A 12,963-nucleotide genomic window follows, 5' to 3' on the forward strand; every position below is an offset into this window, starting at 1 on the left:
GGATACGAAATTCCTGTTCGAGCCGAAACCCTTCCCTTGTTAGTAGAAGACACAAATTTATTACTCAAATTATGGTTGCCAGATTTGCAAAGTAAAAATATTCTAAATAATTGTACAGAAAGATAAATTAATAAGGTTTGCAGAAACAAAAAGTTATGTAACTTGTTTCTTGGATTTATTACTTTCAATCTATCTTATCACATTCTAGATATACTTATGTAAGTAAATCATTAGACGTAGGTATGTTTATAATCGATTACTGCTGAATTTACATTGCATTAAAATACGTTATTTTATGGGCACTCTAAACATTGGAATTCTTTACAAGTATGCCCTTAAAGATTTATTGTTAGCAGAGTGCTAACTTTTTTTTTACTGAAAGACGGTTTCTAATTCCAGTTTCTACAAGATTCATGCAACTAAATCCTAGCTCACAATTTACAGTATGCGATGGAATTGTATAAATCAATTACAAAAAATTGTTCACTTAATTTGTTAACTTACACTGATTGCACCAACACTGAAATTATTCCTGAACATCTATTGTTCAATACCTTTTTGAACATTTCCCATGCCATTAGCATTTAATTTGAATTCAGATTAGTTCACAAACATCTCTGATTTCACTTTCTCTACTACCATCTTCGTTTCTGAAGTCCAATGTGCTCGCATTTTGGCCCATTTACATTGAAAGTTTGTAGCAGTTTCAGAAGTCGAGTAGCAAAATGCGACAAATGCGACTATGGCTTAAACCCTATATATATATCAGTAACCTTTATATGAAACGAGCCAAAGTGAGGATAGGAGAAGAAATGTCAGAAGGAAGTGAAATAGGGATGAGTACGACAGGGATGCCCTTTATCATCTACCCTGCTTAACACTACTTGGAGGATTTAGTGAAGAACTGTTTTCAGAACATGGGAGGAGTAACAGTAGGAGGAAGAAGAATAGGCTAAAGTGTATAAGATTTGCTGATGATATGGCGTTGTTAGCTGAAAAGGAGATGTTACTAAGGGATATACTACTAGAGCTAAATGACAGCTGTGAGCAGTATGGAATGAAGATAAATGCCAACAAGACGAAGACCATGGTCATAGGAAGATGAGCAAAGAATATAAACTTGCGAATTCTAAATGAGGCAGTAAAGCAAGTGGACAGCTTCAAATACTTGAGGTGTACTATAAGCAGTAACATGAGCTGCTGCCAAGAAGTCAAAAGGAGCGTAGCAATAGCAAAGGAAGCTTTTAATACAAAAAGGAGCATCTTCTGCGGACATCTGGAGAAAGAACTAAGGAAGAGACTAATGAAGTGCTTTGTGAGGAGTGTAGCATTGTATGGGTCAGAAACATGGAAATTTAGACGAAGTGAAGAGAAGCGACTAGAAGCATTTGAAATGTGGATATGGAGAAGGATGGAGCGTGTGAAATGGACAGACAATAAGAAACGAAGCAGTGTCGGAAAGAGTGGATGAAGAAAGAATGATGCTGAAACTGATCAGAAGAGGAAAAGAAATTGGCTGGGTCACTGGTTGAGAAGAAACTGCCTACTGAAGGATGCAATGGAAGGAATGGTGAACGGGAGAAGAGTTCGGGACAGAAGAAGATACCAGATGATAGACGGCATTAAGATATATGGATCATATGAGGCGACAAAGAGGAAGGCAGAACATAGTAAAGACTGGAGAATGCTGGGTTTGCAGTGAAAGACCTGCCCTTGGGCAGAAGCCTATGAATGAATGAATATATAGTCTATAAAAACAAAATACGGTAATTTTAAACAGTAATTTTATTTTATTCACGTCTGGATTGTCCTAATGATAATTCTCTCTTTGAGCTGCTTCCATTAATATCACGTAATTTAAGAACTTGTTGAACACTATCTCACAATTCCTGCGGTGGCTGAGTGGTGAGATCTTCAGCTTGTCACGCTTGCGGTTCGGGATCGAGTCCCGGTCAGACCTGGGATTAATCACTGAAAAATCCATAGAAACTTATGGCGGACAAGGTCGTAAATGGAGTTTATCTCGGGGTTCTCCCATTTCCCCATATTAGGCACCTACATCTTTCCGGCAACAATTCTCCATTTGTCGTCATTCCTTAGCATTCCCAGAACGCGGGGTAGCGACGCACGGCTCGAAACCTGGATACGCAGCGAAAATTGGTGTAATTAACCGGTGAGGGTTAGGTAATGCGCCTAGCTTAAGGATTAGCGCAATAGATCGTAAAAATTCGCAGTGCTGGGTCATAATTCCCTCTCCCGGAAATTCCATTCCAGTCTTCCACGCCACTTCGGACGGCATGGTTGGGAGGTGCACGCACTATCCACAGAGCTATAACGGCGGACCTTGTGTGAAATAAGTTAAAAAAATACAGGTATATACATAGAAAGGAAGTGTTGTGGAAGGAAGTTGGTTAAATTATAGACAAGAGTGGTAAAGTATCTATATTTCAAGGTAGGCTAATTCTATATTCTAATACATTACACAGTATTAAAACATTACGGGATTCATAGACATTCTTAGCGCGGGCTTCCGGTGGATGATCTGAGTTTTTCGTATTCATAAGCCAGTGTTAGCGACAGGATATGATTTGAATTCTGTACAAGTAACCAGTGGATAGCCGGGGCTAGTTTAGCACGCTCGTAGCGCGAGATGCGAAATGTCTATGAATAGCACCCCACTTTTTTTAAACTTGTTTTTAAAATATAGTTAGGCCTACCTACTTTTAGAGGAACTGGAGTTTCATTGTCGCCCTCATATAAGCCCGCCATCGGTGCCTATCCTGAGCAAGATTAATCCAGTCTCTATCATCATATCCCACGTCCATCAAATCCGTTTTAATATTATCCTCCCATCTACGTCTCGGCCTCCCCAAAGGCATATTTCAATAGATTACTCGCTGTCTTGTGAATGCGGGCGTGGCATGCGCAGTGGCTTATTTCGGGGACTTTATTCCGTCGGTCCGATTTTTTTGCCACTACTGCACATTTCTGGATTCGCCCATACGTGCTACATGCCCTGCTCATCTCAAACGTCTGGATTTAACGTTCCTAAATATGTCAGGTGAAGAATACAATGCGTGCAGTTCTGCGTTGTGTAACTTTTTCAATTCTTCTGTAACTTCATCCCTCTTAGCCCCAAATATTTGTTATCTTGATTATACAACTTTTAACACAATATCACTTCGGAATATGTATTATAATATATCTTTCGCGTGTTAAATATTACAGTACCTGGTTAACTAGTTTCAGCATGTTATGGGCCATCTTCTTCTGAGAACTTCAGAAGTCTTCAGAACTTATGAAGATGACCCATAACAGGCTGAAACTACTGTATTTAGCCAGGTACTGTAATACTTAACACGCGAAAGATACATAATACATATTCCAAATATTTTCCTAAGTACCGTGTTCTCAAATCCCTTTACCTCTGTTACCCTCTCAAAGTGAGAGTGTTTTTAAAATTAAAAAATGCTTAACTTTATATGTATAGTGTGATATATAGTCTACAGGAAGTCAAGGGAATCACTTCCTTAAAATTCCAACCTTTAATAACGGCGATTATTGTAATCAATTACTTGAGATTATTTTTAAATCCTAATTAATTTTGTCTTAAAACTAGTTTTAAATTGAACAGCTTGGACAATAGCTTGAATATTGTAACCACTATAATCTATAACGAATGATGTAATTAATTTTGTTGACCGATCACTCTCCCGGAAAATAATTTAATTTTACGCTTTTGTCAAAAGTAGCATAAGATCAACAATGTATCTCATTAATACCATTTTGTACAAGAAAAATAAGCTCTAAACTTGTCTCCCAAGCTAAGTTATTCAGCAGATTATTGCCTCTACACTTGGTGCTATCAAATTTTCCGATGGCATGTATTTCCGATAGCAAAGAGTGGGTTGAAGTCTTAAGGCTGGTTCACAATAAACCGAGAACGGAAACAACGGGAACGAGAACGGAAATATTGTTAAAATAAATGTATTTAAATGTGAGCATTCACAAATAACGAGAATCTTACCGGAGCCCGGGAACGGGAACGTGAAAATTAATTGTGAATGCTCACATTTAAATACATTTATTTTAACAACATTTCCGTTCTCGTTCTCGTTGTCGTTTCCGTTCCCGGTTTATTGTGAACCAGCCTTTAGGAGTAGTACTGATTTCTGATGCTGATGTAGGAAGGACTTGCGACTTCGGACCCTGAGTCTTATCAGGTAGCCCGGAGATGAGACCTGATTTTGTCAGAGCTGAGACAGGATAGCCCAGTTGTCAGCATCTGATTCATGAATGTCACCCAGAATACCTGTAGAACATGAACAATAATCGCAAATATTGAGAGCAAACTGCACCAATGTAAGCCTAATTCAAGGAACCTCAAAAACGCTGAACCAAGCACATTATATTTGAAGTTCTTCTAGTGAACGAGGATTCTTTTCACAAGCGTCTCTGTAGGATCAAACGTCCGTAGTCCAATTCACATCAGAACAATTTTGTTGCCAGAAACCACGATTCTTAACGGGATCGCCAAAGAATTTATGAATTGCGGTGTGTGTTGTAAAGTCCTCGAAAGGATGTGAATCATAACTTTCTGCAATTGTCAATTTGACATAATATGGAATCGATACAACAAATGTGAGAGTTCATTATCGCTTACAATATATATAGCCCTCTTGGCACAAAGGTCCAGGCTTCTAACGGGACAAAGTGGGGAGTAATCTTTACTAATGTAATGTACAACTTGAAGGCGTAGACAGCAGAATGTTTTTCGGCACAGTACCGGTACTTCTTCATAAGCAAGAAGACGTGTTATCACTGTACTTGTCTCAAGGGCTTAGAAGACCTCGATGCATTTCTGTGTATTCTGTATGTAAGCAGTGCCGCTGAATCCATAGGAATAGAAGTGAATCTTCTTTGGTCAGAAAAATGAGGTAACCCAAACTGCAATCGGTTGAAAGAAATCATTAGGTTTTTTGAGATTTGATTTGAAATCAACTAGTTCGTAGTGGCGCAGTTGATACAGCGCTGGCCTTCTGTGCTCCAGGTGGATGGCTGGATGGCATTTAAGTGTGCTTAAATGGGACAGGCTCATGTCACTAAACGACATTTCATACAAGTTGAGAGGATGCGAAGGTATTTCTTTCCCCTTGTACTTGCCCTGAGTCCGTCAGTGTTACCTCTTATACCTGCATCCTCCAAGCTGTACACACTAGCAAATAAAATATTAAATAAAGTACATAAGTGAATATAAAATAAAGTGTCACAGATGTTTGACAATGACATGTTAGAGTATACTTTTGTGTAATTCTTACAATATTTTTAATTAATATAATTAATTACATTTAGGAATGTCAGTTTGTATTATAAAGTCAGGGGGAGCGACACAGTGCATATTGTCCCATTGTGTATGCTGTAGAGTAGAAACTAGCAGTGAAGAAAACATTTATCTTCTGCTGTCAGTAGCTTTTTCATGTGCCGGTTAATATAAACAACAATAAAATTCAATATAAGCGCTTAGTATGGACTTTCGAAATATAGAGTACCGGTAAACACTTTCAGAAATAAAATTTGTCACTCTGTAGAAAGTCAATTAGTCGAACGTTTGTGAGATGGACAGTGGCATCTTCCCCTTCATTGTTGGTAGGGAGTGTGAGTAGAGGGGAAAGCCTATCAACCAAACTGAAATGGGGTTTAGATTTAGTGGCATGCAAAGAACTCCTACGGGACAAAATTCCGGCACACCGGCGACGCTGATATAACCTCGGCAGTTGCGAGCGTCGTAAATAAACCATAATTTTTTTAACGATCGAAAGAAAATATACAGGTACCTTCAAAGACTGTACTCACATATATACCTATGTGAAAAATAATGTAATTTAGGCTAACATGTCATTTGTATCATACTTTTCAGCATGTGTTTACTTATCTCTAAGTTTCAACATGTTATGTAAAACTTTGACTTGACTGAGGTAATCGAAAGTTATATTTCTTCAAGATGTATACCAAAATATACGCGAATTATCTATATAAGATATTATGTACGAGCTTTAAAGTGAAAAGTTTCCTTTTATGTCATTTTACATGAAAATATATCGAAAGAGCAACTTTCTGAATTGACTGTACATGATGTTTAAAATTCTAAAAAAAGTTATTTGATGATCATAGAGTCTCTTCAATGCAGAATAATAATTTCTTACATAAAACTACTAGTTTCCGACCAAAGACACATCTGATTACGGACAAGACATTTTTGTCCTGGTGGTTGTATTAGGGTGTTCGCAAAGTCCGGTCTTCCTTGTGTTGAGCCAAAAAAATTACGTAGTATGCATATTGTGCTTAAACACATTTCATTTAAACTGATAAACCATTACGCTTCTTGGGAGAATAATATGAAAATTACTAGTAATAATTTCATTAGTATAATGGATAATACCGATCGGGCTGTTACATGATAAAGTTCCGATTTTTGCCACCATTGGCACGGCTTTAACATCGCTTCAGTAGTCTCTTGAAAGTATACATTGAGTTCGAGGTCTTTCTGTGCTATTTGTCTATGATCATAATCATCTGAAACTGATAAAAGTAGAGTGCCTACAGTGGGTTTGAGGCCTCAATCGTCAATTTTGTTTTAGCCTATAAGTGCAATTAGCCTCAAATATTGAACTTGCATTTTGTAACGTAATACTCGTGGTAGCAGTGTTTTCATATAATGACACTTTCAACAGTAGAGGCTATGCCGATAGGATATTAATTACTTCCTGCTGTCGTCATCGATGCTTACCATGCTAGTTGTTGGAGTCATAGACCTGGATTTTACAAGGCAATAAAATACTTATCGTACGTTAGCATGAGGACTAGAAATGGACGTTTCCAGAAGCAGGAATGCTCTGTTCTTTCTTAACCTTTACGATGCAAGGTGTATCCTCATAGAACTTACTTACTTTGCCGCATTGTGGTTGAGAGTGCTATTAGTTATATTCCGAAGGAAATGGTGGAGAGAAACTAAAGACATAAATTTAAATTATGTTTTATTTAACGACGCTCACAACTGCCGAGGTTATATCAGAGTCGCCAGTGCGCCGGAATTTTTTCCCGCTGGAGTTCTTTTACATGCCAGTAAATCTATTGACATAGACCCTGCGGTGACTAAGTGGTCAGACCTCCGGCTTGTCATGCAGGCGACCCGGGTTCGAATCCTATCAGGTCTGGCATTTTTCATTGAAAAATCCATAGTGACACTTGTGGCGGACAAATTTGCAGTTGGATTTTTTCCGGGGTTCTCCCGATTTTCACATATTAGGCATCTACATCATTCCGTAACCATTTCTCCATTTCGTCAACATTCCATAGCATTCCCCGATTGCCCGCTGGAGACGCACGAAGGGGGCTGGCCTAGGGACGAGGGCATAGTTGCGCCCCACGGTCAGACAAGATGCTGCAGATAAAAAAAGGGTCGCTGTTTTGTAGGCATAGTTGAGCCCCGTTCCCATCAGGTAGCAGAAGGGGCATGGCATAGTTGCGCCCCGATGAAATAGGTAGAGAAAAAGACAATACGGAAACTCGAGCCTCGTAATCAACTAAACTTATTGATTTCTTATTCGATTTAATATTAATTATCGATACCGTTGAAATGAACACCATGAAGTTGGCAGTGCTTTATTAACTGTTTTTCTACTGTTTATGGAGTGAATATCAATACCCTACCGTTAAAATGAACACCATGAAGTTGGCAGTACTTTATTAACTATTTTTCTACTGTTCATGCTGTGATTATCAATAGCCTACCGTCAAAATGAACACCATGAAGTTGACAGTACTTCATTAACTGACATATTCAAATGAGTGAGCCGTTGGAATATGGGGCCTTAGCAGTGTTGAATTTTATTAGTGATTTTCACCCCGTCTGTGACGTATAGTGAGGTTAATTTAAAATGAATGTTAAGTTTAGTGAAAAGGGTAAAGAATTAATAATTCACAATGGTTCTAAGTTTCAATTTTTTGAAACCCTGTACCGTAGGGTTAAGATATCCATGTACAAACAAAAAATGCAGTTCATTTATTGTGTGTGATCGATAAAAAAAGTGTTATTTTAAATAGCAAAATTGATCATATGCTAGGCCTACCTGATTTCAATGCAGCTATCACTGTAATATTTTAAAGTAATTTATTTATTTTATGACAATCACTTTCGTGTGTACTATGCCCCTCGGCGCGCAACTATGCCATGTCCATTCTGCTACCTGATTTCTTCGGGGCGCAACTATGCCATGTACCTTCTGCTACCTGATTTCTTCGGGGCGCAATTATGCCATGTCTAGTCCTCCCAATTGACCGCGGGGCGCAACTATGCCATACCGTGCCTGCTCGACACCTGGGTACGCAGCGAACCTTAGTGTAGTCAGCCGATGTGGATTTGGGAATGTGCCTAGTCTAGCGCAATAGATCGTAACAGGTCGCAGTGCTGGAGAATAGTGCCCCCCTCCTGTCAATTCCATTCTATTCCAAAAGTACTGACATGAGCCTGTAGCATTAAGCACACTTAAATGCCATCGACCTTAGCGGGATCTATGAGGGTGTTTTAGGCCTGCAATATTATTCACATAATATGGAATATCAGTTTAAAAATACATTGGACACATTTTTATCTAACCTTATCAAACGCACAGTGAATCAGAACACAAATCACTAGCTGGAAGAAATTAATAACTTCTCTGAAGTCTAACGCATTGTTATGAAACTTTGTACATGACTTGCAGGTGGCACATATGATTTATGTACAAACGCTGACTACGTTTAAACAAGAAAAACTACCCTTTTATAGCGGGTGCATTCAGACGGAATTAATAATTTCTCTCCTATTAAAAAAAATGTTTATGATACATTGTACGGAATTTACAGTAGCATATATTGTTTGTGCACAAACTGTATTTACGGTTCCATAAGTGGAACTAATCCTTTTAGGGATGCATTTAAACAAAATTTATAAATTCTCTCCTATCTAACAGATTTTTATGAAACTTTATACAGAAGTTTCAGGTGGAATATATTTTTTTGTCTACAAAGTCTGATTATGTTTTATAAGAGGAATTGCCTCTTTATAGTGGTGCATTTAGACAAAATTAACAATTTCTCTCCTGTATAATATATTCTTTATGCAACTTTGTACAACTACTACGCCTACAGGTAGCATACAGATGTAATCATAATTTGTATACAAAATATATATGCTACCTGTAACTCCTGTACAAAGTTTCATAAAATCTGTTATGTAGGAGAGAAGTTAATATTGTGTAAATGCACTCCCTGTAAAGGGGTACTTCCTCTTTTGGAACTGTAAATATAGTTTGTACACAAAGAATATGTGCTATCTATAAGGTCTGTACAAAGTTTCATAACAACCAGTTGGAATGCAGAGAAGTTATGAATTTTGTCCAGCTAGATTTGCGTTATTGCATACTTTGCGACGTAGCAAAAAAAATAGGTATGGAATTACAAATCCGTTCACATTTATGAGACAAAAATAAAATAGTTGTAAAATCTGTTTAATTGCTGTTGTTCTTAATAATAGTTTTGGCGATATTTAATAGACAATGTAGAGATATTAACCCCGTTCTCATATTCCGCGGTTAATTTATGGATGTCTTGCAATAGAAGTACTTTAGCAAGTTTTATTCACTATCAAAACTTCGAAGGAACAGCTGCGTAGCAACTAATGAATGGCTTAATATGAGAAAGAGGTCTTATCTAAATCTGCCGGATTGTCCTAACAGCAAAACGTCTATTTTAGTAATACTTTTAATCTCATTTATGATTGATTTATCGACTGATTATAAAGTATAATTTAAATAGTCTCGATATCAAGTTATTTAAGGATTTCGCGCCAAGTATCTGTTTGCTCCAATCCAGGAAGCATGTCGATTATAGTCATAAGCCATAAACATTTCATCTCTGTCTTGCTTCGTGGAGGTTTTCATATTTCATTTGACCCACACACTAAACGGACGAATGGTGGGACGCAGGGTCTTCACTAAGGATAAAACAATACATCGAACTGATAGAGACGTGGTCCAGAAACGGCCGGTGAAATCTGCATAGCACCATACCTTGCAGGTACAGTGTTCTTTTGCACTAAACCTCAGCACTGCTTTCTTTCGGAAGGAAACCTCCTACGGGACGTCCCTTCGTACGTATCTACAAACGTGGACAAATTATTAGATTAAAACGTTTTTCTTGGAACATAATATAATTCGTCATATCAATTATCAGTATAATTCACAGAGTCTCTATTGTTGTAAATATAATTGTTTACATCTTCTGGTATGTTTTTCCAATTGTTAAGTATATTTTTCTGGCTATGTTGGTACTACTGGTGTTTTAATTATATACTGCACAAGACATTCCCCCATGGCCTGCAAGAAGGCCGGACATGAACGAAATTGAAAATCTGTGATCTATACTGAAGAAGAAAGTGAACAAAAAGAGGCTTACAACAAAACATGGACTCATTTAAGCAGTGTCTGATATCTGGCTAAATTATGCTGATATTCAAAGAAAGTGTCAAACTTTGGTTTCCAGCATCCTTGACAAAATCAACGTGTTAATAAAGAACAAGGGAATGTTCACAAAGTATTAGTAACCTCCAGACTCAAAATTCTGTTCATTATATCTGTGTAAAATACATTTTTATTCATTATTTCTACCGATAAATTCAGCTTCGTTGCACATATGATTAATTTAGTCTAATTATTTGTCCACGTTTGTACCTATAGTTCGTGGCTTTTAACACTTATAATTTTAAAATTCAGTATTTTGAGTTGTAATTTTAGTATTTTATAGCATTTATCATTTTCAAATTTAGTATAATGTAGGCTAATGACAGGAAATAGCAAATCAAGGATAATAAGTTATGAAATAATAAATTAAACAGTTTTTGGGATAAAATCAAAGTATAATTTATACTCATGATCAAAGTTACATTAATTTCAGGCATTGAAATTTAACACGGCACATGTTTCGATCGTGACTTACTTCATCCTATATCTTCTGTCACAATCAGATACTTTAAGTAATTTTGTGGTGTTATGGCAGAAGCTGATATGTAGGCCGACAGTCTTAAAAAAGTTTTGTCGCACAAATACTTTATAAGTCTCAGAAGGAGGCAGTGCGCATAATCAGACGACGAGCGACCTGGTTCACAGGAGAACGACTAGCTAAGGTAATAAAATTAGTTTTGTTTCTTTGTATGTCAGATCATGCGCACTCCCTTTTTCCTGGGACTTATAAAGTATCTGTACGACAAAACGTTGTCTTTCTAAGACTACAATTTTAGCAATTTTTTTCTCTAGATATGTTGTAAATGTTTTAATGTTATGGCAAAACATGATATATCTACTCCCATTAGTAGCTAACACTAATAGGCTACTAATAAAAAGATATACCTTCTAATGCACCCATGATTTTTTCTTAAAAATCAACTTTAAAACTGCTCTCCTGTAAAATAAGGAAAATGTATAAGGTAAAGGTTCGTAATACAGTGATACGAGTAATATTGTGATAGTTCTTCTTGAGAATTTATTACAATTTTACTGAGCGAGAGAAGGACTGGTTTTGTGCAGCAACTTGTCCACGAACATTCCCTTGATACGTTGACGGAAAAACCCGATCCTCCTCTCGCTCAATAAAATTGTAATAAATTCTCAAAAAGAACTATCACAATATTACTCATATCACGATATTACCAACCTTTATCCTATATCAACATATGCCCAACTCTACAGAATAATTTTTAAGATGTTTGCAGTCATACTCATATATACCAACTTTAAAATACTTGTTCAAATATCGTTGTTGTTCCTGCAATAACTCCTATGTGACATAATTTATCAATTTTCAGATTTTTGCTCTATTAAATAACTTAAATAGTGATACAGCAAATAATAAAATCTCCTATAGCCTATGTAATTAAATTTCTTCGTTTCTAAAATATAAGAATTCACAGTCTCCTATGTACGGCTGCCATAGGATGAATAAATGTGTTTTTTCTTCCTACTGAAAAATTTTATATATTGCACATAGGAGTTATTGCAGGATCAACGACGATATGTTAGTTGCTATGTTTTCCTTCTTCTTTTTTTTTTTTTTTTGCTAACGCCGCGCATATTGGAGTGTAGCTATTTGAGCACTTTTTGGCGATTATGACGAAGAATCCTGTTCCGAGGTTGAGGCACACATTAGGCCGTTTTCTGTTCACTCAGTGTGATACGACAACTGGAGCATGGATGATCATGAAGGTGATAATGGTGACGAATGAGACCAGGGTCCTGTGCCGAAAGTTGCTGTTAACGGGTTAAGGGAAACCATCGGAAAAATCTCAACCATGTAACTTGTCTCAACCATGATTCGATCCCGGGCCCGACAGTTTCGCAATCAGGCACGCTGACCACTATTCATATAATAATTGTGAGTAGAGAAAAACTATGCACATAAATGTTACCTTTCACACCTTAAAATATTCTACATTCTTGATTACACACTTTAAACATTTAGGTCTGTATAATCAGTATAATCACTGATCAAATATTAACTTGTTTAAATAACAACTTCTCTATGTTAATATTTAGATTGTGGTGCTTTTATTTGATTGACTAGTTTCGATGTAATTTCCAACATCTTTTGAATTCTAGTGTGTTCCCGCGCTATCTTCTGGCTTCCTGTTATGGTGGGATGTGTTCATGACTGGTAGTGTTGTATCGAAAACGGTGTGTGTTCTGAAATTCAATTGAGTGTTGAGGATATGCTGTGGGTGTATTTTGTGTGTCTATAAATTTCGTAATGTTCTGTAACATTTATATGAAACGTGTCAAAGTCAGGATAGGAAAATAAATGTCAGAAAAAATGCAATAGGGAGGGGAATACAATAAGGATGACCCTTATTATCTAAACTGTTGAACATCTACT

The 12,963-nt window shown here is 36.9% G+C and overlaps 1 protein-coding gene across 1 annotated transcript in view; it reads left to right on the top strand.

Annotated features, from left to right (window-relative positions):
- The first annotated feature begins 10,092 nt into the window (after positions 1 to 10,092).
- Positions 10,093 to 12,963, top strand: part of LOC138708048 (solute carrier family 41 member 1) — a 49,815-nt gene continuing 46,944 nt past the window's right edge. Inside the window, exon 1 of the mRNA XM_069838164.1 lies at positions 10,093 to 10,116. The gene's annotated coding sequence lies outside the window, so the exon portion shown is untranslated. The remainder of the gene's footprint in view (positions 10,117 to 12,963) is intronic.

This window comes from Periplaneta americana, chromosome 10 (genome assembly GCF_040183065.1).
Source record: "Periplaneta americana isolate PAMFEO1 chromosome 10, P.americana_PAMFEO1_priV1, whole genome shotgun sequence".
Lineage (NCBI taxonomy): Eukaryota > Metazoa > Arthropoda > Insecta > Blattodea > Blattidae > Periplaneta > Periplaneta americana.